Source organism: Myodes glareolus, chromosome X (assembly GCF_982192425.1).
Source record: "Myodes glareolus chromosome X, mMyoGla1.1, whole genome shotgun sequence".
NCBI classification, from domain to species: Eukaryota; Metazoa; Chordata; class Mammalia; order Rodentia; family Cricetidae; genus Myodes; species Myodes glareolus.
The window spans coordinates 137185468-137192939 of NC_142053.1; the positions used below are offsets into that span (position 1 = coordinate 137185468).

At 44.9% G+C, this 7472-nt stretch overlaps 1 long non-coding RNA gene across 1 annotated transcript; it reads right to left on the bottom strand.

Annotated features, from left to right (window-relative positions):
* Nucleotides 1-1756: 1756 nt before the first annotated feature.
* On the bottom strand, nt 1757-4713 carry LOC146889086 (uncharacterized). Its single transcript, XR_015000228.2, has 2 exons — nt 3949-4713; nt 1757-3535 (listed from the first exon to the last, which is right to left on the bottom strand). It is a non-coding gene; the product is annotated as an uncharacterized LOC146889086 (long non-coding RNA).
* Between the last annotated feature and the right edge of the window lie 2759 nt (nt 4714-7472).

The window sequence follows — 7472 nt, forward strand, 5'->3', positions numbered from 1 at the left end:
GCCAGTCCCTGCTCCAGAGGCATCTAAATTGACCTTGAGACATGATTGGACTGTACATCTCCAATAAGATGACAGGACAATTGGAATCCAAAGGGAGTCTGGTTAACCGAATACAGACTCTTAACAGATCAGGCTGTTCAAATAAAAACATGCTGCACCTTCAATGCTGCCGCTTTCCTCCTGCAGGAAGACCACAGAAAAGACAGTCTGCAAGCAGACTGAACAAATAATCTTACAAACTTCTATTGTTATGGAAGACTAGGAAAGTTCCCTGCAAACTCTGATGACATCTTCTTTATGGTGCCAATGCCTTCAATGAGCACAGGATCCACTGAGCCCCGTATGCTATAGTAACACTTTGTGACACCCAACCTTGCCAACCAGCAGTAAGGTAGCTGATTTCATAGTGTTAACCAGAACTCAAGAATTATGTCAAAACAAGAGAGTCCCTCTCTACACTGACCGTAAAGATGCCATTTTAGTCCTCCATGCCCATGCCAAAATGTGGAAGAAAAACTTCCTTACAGTGGTATGATCCCCTATTTAATGTCACCAAGAAACAGACAGCCTGCTTTCTGTCATATTTCAACCCAAACAGGTGGCAGTTACCCATGGTAGAGGACATCAAAGGAGAAGAGATGAGGTGCTCAAACTAGGTTACACCAGAGGCTTTCCTTCCCTGGCTGTCCTAATCTGTGCTTTCCTTACCCTTTGGCCACTCTAACCATGAGAGGAAAGGACTTCTCTTTTACCTTTTCTGTGGTTATTGGCTCTTAGTCAGCATGACTCACTCATCTTTCTGATTACTAGATCTTTCCATGACAGAACATCCAATCCTGAAGAGACATCCCTGTGAACCTAGCCCCTGAACCATTCTGGGATGGGTCAATCTTTGTTTCCTTTTATCTAGACAGGGTTTTTCTGTGTAGCCCTAGTTGTACTGGAACTCTCTGTAGACCAGGCTAGCCTTGAATTTAGAGGTTCACCTGCCTCTGCTTCCCAAGTGCTGGGATTACAGCCACCACCATCCAGCCTGGGATGGGGCAGTTTTACCAGTCAATATTCTGGCTTCTCATCCACCCTGTAAATGGAAATCATTGATAGCAGAGGGGAGGAGGTCCCTGTCTAGTTGATCCAGACTGCTTGCAAATAGAACCCTCAGAAGCAGGAGGATGGCTTCACTTGTGTACCTGGTGGAGACAAGCCAGTCTTTATTCCTTACCTGACTAATGCTGATCGAGTACGCTCTGGAGTGTTTCAGACTTCATTTCTTCTCAACCTCTGGAGTGCTGGGATTACTTGTGTGAGCCCCCAAAGACCTGGCAAAGTCACTCTTCCTGATAGCAGACTCTTATGTCCATGAGCCTGATGCCTTTGTTTCTCTGTATTTCCTTTATTTAAAAATTTTTAATTGTGGTGGCACACACCTTTAATCCCAGAACTCTGGAGGCAGAGGCAAGTGGATCTCTGTAAGTTCAAAACCAGCCTGGTCTACAGAGCGAGTTTCAGGACTGGCTCCATAGCTACTGGGAAACCCTGTCTTGAAAAATCAAAAAAAAGTAACGTTTTTATTTGATTATTTATGTGTGTGGGTGCAGTGTGGAGATCAGAAAACAATTGCAGAAGTTATCTTCTTCCATCATGTAAGTTCAGGCGACAGAACTCAGGCTGCCAGGCTTGGTGGGGAGAGCCTTTACCTGCTGAGTTGTATTACTGGCTAGTTTCTCTGGATTTTAAATAAAGTAGGACACCAACATTGGTAAAGGAAAGTTGATTTATTTAGTTTGGTCAAATGGAAAGGTGGAGAAGTGTAATTTCCTCCCCGTTGTGACTTTCTTCGTTTTACAATTTCTAGAAAGTCATAAGACAACACCTAGAAAATATGTAAATGAGGCATGCTAATTGGTTCTTTCTTAAGAAAAGGGGGATCTAGGCCTCTTGAGTGCAGGGTTTTAGGTGTGCATTGCCATGCCGACTACCAATGATATAATCTCTATAATCTTAATATATTTCAATTTTGCTTTTGAATATGTTTATAATTGAAATAGAATTACATTAATTTCCTTCTCCCTTTCTTCCCTCCGACCTTTCCCTCTCATGTCCTCTCGTACTCTCAAGTAGATAGCCTTTTTTCTTTATTGTTTTATATATGTGTGTGTCTGTGTATATGTATGCACACACACATACACACACACAACCTGCTGAGTCTGTTTTTGTTGGTGGTGTGTATATAGTTTCAAGGCTGAACACTCTGTATTGGACAACCAATAAGGTGGCTAATTCTCCTTCTTTCAGAAGTCATTGGTTGCCTATAACTCTTTGTCTAGGGGTGGGGCCCCATGAATTTTCCCCATTCCATGTTAATTTGTCCACTAATATTGCCATTGTTCTGGTTTGTTTATACGACCATTTCTAGGAGTGTCTGTAACTGGTAGTTTTCTCTTTCACCCACGAGTTCCTGAATAGCCACTCTAAGGCTTAATATTAATTACAAACTGTTTGCCCTATCAACCTAGGCTTATTATTAACTAGCTCTTATAACTTAAATTAACCCATTTCTATTAATCTGTATATTGACACGTGCCCTGTGGCTCCTGGTAATGTTCTGGAATCTTACTCCTTCAGCATCTGCTGGCATCTCCCAGACTCCACCTTCTTTTTCCCTGTATCTTTTCTTGGATTTCCTGCCTGGCTCTATTCTGCCTGACTATTGGCTAAATTAGCTTCTTCATTAACCAATGATAATAAGACACATTCACAGCATTCAGAAGGGCATCCCACATCAGGTGACTGTCTCACAGCAGACTTCCTGGTATTCTAGCTAAAACGATCTTTCTGCCCCTCTTCCTTGATGTTCTCTGAGTCATAGATGCAGGTGCTGTGATGGAGATGTAGCCACTGGGGCCGGGCTCATCATCTGTTGATGTCTATATTGTATCCAGTTGTGGTTGTCTGTGATGGTCACCATTTGCTTTAAAGAGAGGCTTCTTTGATGAAGGGTGGTAGCTGTGTTTATCCTGGAAAGGCAGCTTTCAAACATAACAAAGTTTTCAATTCAAGTTGGGGCTGAGGAAAATAAGGTTTTTAAAGCTTTCCCATTTTTGAAATAGACAAGAGTCTCAGGGATCTTGTGGGGTGGAAGAACCTGTCCCATTCTAGGCCTGAGAGACTTCTTTGTTCCTAGATCCATCCTTCGGCAGGTAGGGAGTGGAAACCTTTGTACCTTTTCTCTGGAGGTCAGCCTCACACTCTAGACTCCTGTAGGGAGTGGAAACCTTTGTACCTTTTCTCTGGAGGTCAGCCTCAAGCTCTAGACTCCTGTATGCCTGCTAAACACTAATTACCTATGTGGCAAAAGGTGACAGTCTGAGAGCAGCAGGCAGGGCTACCAGCCTCTCCCAGCATTTGTTCTTCTGAGGACTCGAGCAGAAACTCACGTTTATATGGCGGCTCAACAGTCCACAGATCCAAGTATCTTTGATGGCTTCTCTTCTGAAATCAGATGTTCCAGGATCTTTTTTTCTGCCCCACATACCTGTGATAAGAGAATTTTGAAATGCTCTAAATTAAGTTACAGGCCAGAGAATAGAGGAGGAGAAGAGATCAGAGGGGATTATTTTAGCTGACAGCTTCCAACTAAATCGACAAAGAAAAAGACTAAACTGCTGGGCTACATTATTTGTCTGTGTGCTGTAGACTGCCCATTAAGGTCACTTCACTTTCGGCTTTCAGAAAACACTAACTAAAAAGCCTCGAATTTGCTTACGGACTAACCCAATCCCGAGACTCTGCCCCATTTGCTTTGTCCTGGCCTTTATAATCATAGGTGTAAACAATTTATTTCTTTCCTCCAACATTTCATTCTAAAGCATATGAGTTCCTTAGGTCCATAACCAGCGATTCCAGCTGCTGGTGGCTTAGGAAATCTATCCCAGGTCCAGTTTTTACCTCCTAGCATGTGCCGGCGCCATCAATCATTGATTCAGAGGCCTCTGAGTTTGGAACATTGTTTTGATTCTGGTAGCAGTCTTGCTGCAAGGAGATCTGAGTCTTTTTCCTGGGCAAGACAGATGGCTCTACTGTTCGATTTTGGAGGTCACAGAGTGGCGATTTCAGAAGTAGCTCCTGAAAAGAACATTTTTGGGTAGTGGGAGAGCGAGTTTGTAGAGTAGGATGGCAGAAGGAACACTGGGCTTCACGGGCTGTATCAAACTTGGTTATTATCCACCCTCCTGACTCCAGGGTCAAGTCAGGTTAGTAGGACTCTGGGAGACCCTCCCGCGAGGGACATTTTGCAGATTGGGTTTCGGCAGAGCAGCCAGCTCTCTTGTGGCTTCAGGTGCTTGACTAAGATTTCCGGCTCAGGCGTGCCCCGGGCCTTTCCGGGCCTGGCTACCGCCCCCGAGCCGCTGAGTTGGAGCCTGCATCCCGGCAGCAGCGAAAACGACTGCGGTGGCCGCGTTCCAGAGCCGGAGCCTCAGCGCCCTCTGATGGGCGCGCCTGGGAGGGCGGGGCCTGTGCACAGAGGCACCGCCCCTTCAGACCTTGGGAGTGGGCGGGGCTGCCGCGGTGGTTCCTGGCAGAGGCAACCCAGGTTTCGCAAGGACGTGACCTTGAGGGGAAAAAATCCCCTAGTGTGTCACACGGGGTTGCTAATCCGGGCTAGCGAGCTGAACTAGTTTCGAAGCCCAGAGAGGGAGGGAGGGAGGGACAGGGACCTAAACGTTCCTACTGGGTATTCGTGGCGAACAGCCCCTCCATCACCACGCTTTGTGCCCGGGGCCGGAAGTGGGTACGTGTCAGCATCCCGACTTTGTCCGAGCCTGCCCTTGGGATGACGTCACTCCACTGAGCGTCAGCAGAATGAGCGAACTGTTGCCTCCCCTCTTCCACTCCAGAGCTAAGGCTCTTTGTTCAGGTGGAATCGTCCAGCCCCACAAGGAGCTATGGTTTTCACCAGAAGGATGGTTTCAGCCAAGGCAGTTTAAGGATTCCTCTCAAAAATTAGAGTGGATGGGCTGCCTCATCCTGATCTTACATAGGCAGTGGTTTTTTTTTTTAATCTTCTTACTGGAGTTCCCCCTCCCCCGCGCCCGCATGGAACAGGACCGAGGTGACCAAGTGCTTGTTCCACTAACAGCATTGTGAATTGAAGTTTTCTGAAGAAACCGCATCTGTTAGATTTCTTCAACAGCTTAATCAGGCTGATTATAACAACTTGGTGGTGGAGAGATAGAATTTTGTGAAAAGAGAGTCAAAAATTGTCTTATTTTTAGAAGTTTTAATAGCCATTTGCCTTAATTTTTATATCTGACCTAATGTGTGTGCGTCTCTACACCTGCACACGTGGGGTGTGTGAAATCTAGAAGACAAACTTGGGTGCCCTTCCTCAGAATACATCGACTTTATTTATTTTAAGATAGCGTCTGAAGCTTGCTAAATAGGCTGGGCTAGTTGGCTAATGAGCTCCAGGGTTCTGTCTGGTTTTGCTACCATGATTGGCATTTTTTTTTTAAAATGTGGGTTCTGGGGATCCAACCCAGATTTACTGACTAAGCTGTTTTCCCAGCCCTGACCTATTTTCTTTTTAAATTAAAAAAAAAAAAACAACTGTGCATGTGTTTATGTACGTAGGTGTGCATGCCCGAGCACATGAGTGGAAACCAAAGGCCAGCTTACAGGAGTTCATTCTTGCCCTCCACCATGTGGCTTTGGGGGAAAGAACTCTGGTTATCAGTCTTGGTGGCAAGCACCTGTAATGGCTGAACTGTTTTGCAGGCACTTGGCTTAGTGTTCTTGTAATGATTACAGAAGGCCTCACAATATATCAGGGAGCTTAGCATACCTTTGGCCTCCACCTATCCTAAAAGAATGCTGGGAGATAACATCTAATATCTATGGAGCAGTTTTGCGGCTTTGCTGTAGTCAGTCTGCATAATTGAATTTATTGATTTACAATTTAGCTTTGTTCTGTGACTATACAGTTTGTGTTGTCTCTTCCACAGTGGAACATGGCATTCATGGTTCTTCATATTCAAGGCTACTCATCTATGACTCAGAAGGAGCTATTTTCTTACTTCCTGTAAGGCAGAGTCACTTTATGTCAACACTTGCCACCTATGGTAGCAGGTCTCTTGTCCTTTCTGGGCCCTAGTTTCCTTCTTTAAGGGTCTGGTTTAGATTATGTGGCATAGGCACTTAGGGTACCTGTCTGAGACAGCAAGAGACAGAAAAAGGCAGGACAAAGGCCAGCCTGTCACCCATTTTTTTTGTTGTTGTTCTAGATCCTTCTCACAGAACTTCAGTTCTCTTCTTCAAACAGTGGGCACCTCCACCTATATGACAAACATACACTTACCTCTAATGCTTGTGGGATCTGGGGGTAGAGTGCACAGGGATGGCCATATGGCTAAATATTTGAAAGTTATAAATCGAACTAACAAACCATGAAATAAAATAAATCCTATCCTCCATTTGTGTGTATATGTGTGCACATGCTTGTGGGGCCAGAGGTAAGCATCAAGTGTTGAGGAACTATGAGTTAGACACATTCCCTGATAGGCAGACAGATGGGGAGAAGGGCCATGACTAGAAAACAAAATAGGCAAACTTCCAAGATGGCTGGCTTCTTCCTCACCCTCCTGAACTGAGATTTATACCTGGCAGCTTAAAACAAAGGCCTGGTAGACTTTGTCTCTCCCATCAGTAGGACTGTTCTTGCTGATGAGTTGAAGGCCAGATCAATACATATTTACATAATAGTCATGGACCAAATAGCCATCCTATCTTTGTTCAAGCTGGCCAACCCTAAATCAGGGGAGGAAGATCCTTCAGAGACTTTTAAAACACCAGCTCTCAAGAAAAGGTTGGAATTTTTTCCAGGCTCTTGAGTGTTCCCCTCTGCTTTGCCAAGGGCCTTTTTCTGTCTGCTTACTGTTTGTGTGTTTCCTCACCCCTAATAAAAGCCTTTCTCCTTTGGCTATGATTTTCCATGACTGATTCATTCTGCAATTGATCAAGACTTTCCCAACCTGTCGAGGGAGAGATTTTCCCTGCCTTTTAATCCTTTTACTGTCAGAAAAATCAAACTCTATCAAGACCCCTAACTGATAGTAGTGCCTTCCTCAATTGGTCTCTACCTTATAGTTTTGAGACAGAGTCCGTTGCTGTCAATTGGTGTTGTAAATAGGAGCGGCGGGCCTGCGTTTCTGCTGCCCAGCTCCCGGCTAGTTTACACCAGAAATAATTACATGGAAACTGTATTCTTTTAAACACTGCCTGCCCCATTATCTTCAGCCTCTTATTGGCTAACTCTCACATCTTGATTCAGCCCATATCTAATTAATCTGTATGGCACTACGAGGTTGTGGCTTACCGGGAGGATTCTAACCCACATCCAGCTTGGGCAGGAGAAGCATGGTGTCTGCCTCATTGCCTTCTTTCTCCCAGCATCCTGTTCTGTCTACTCCGCC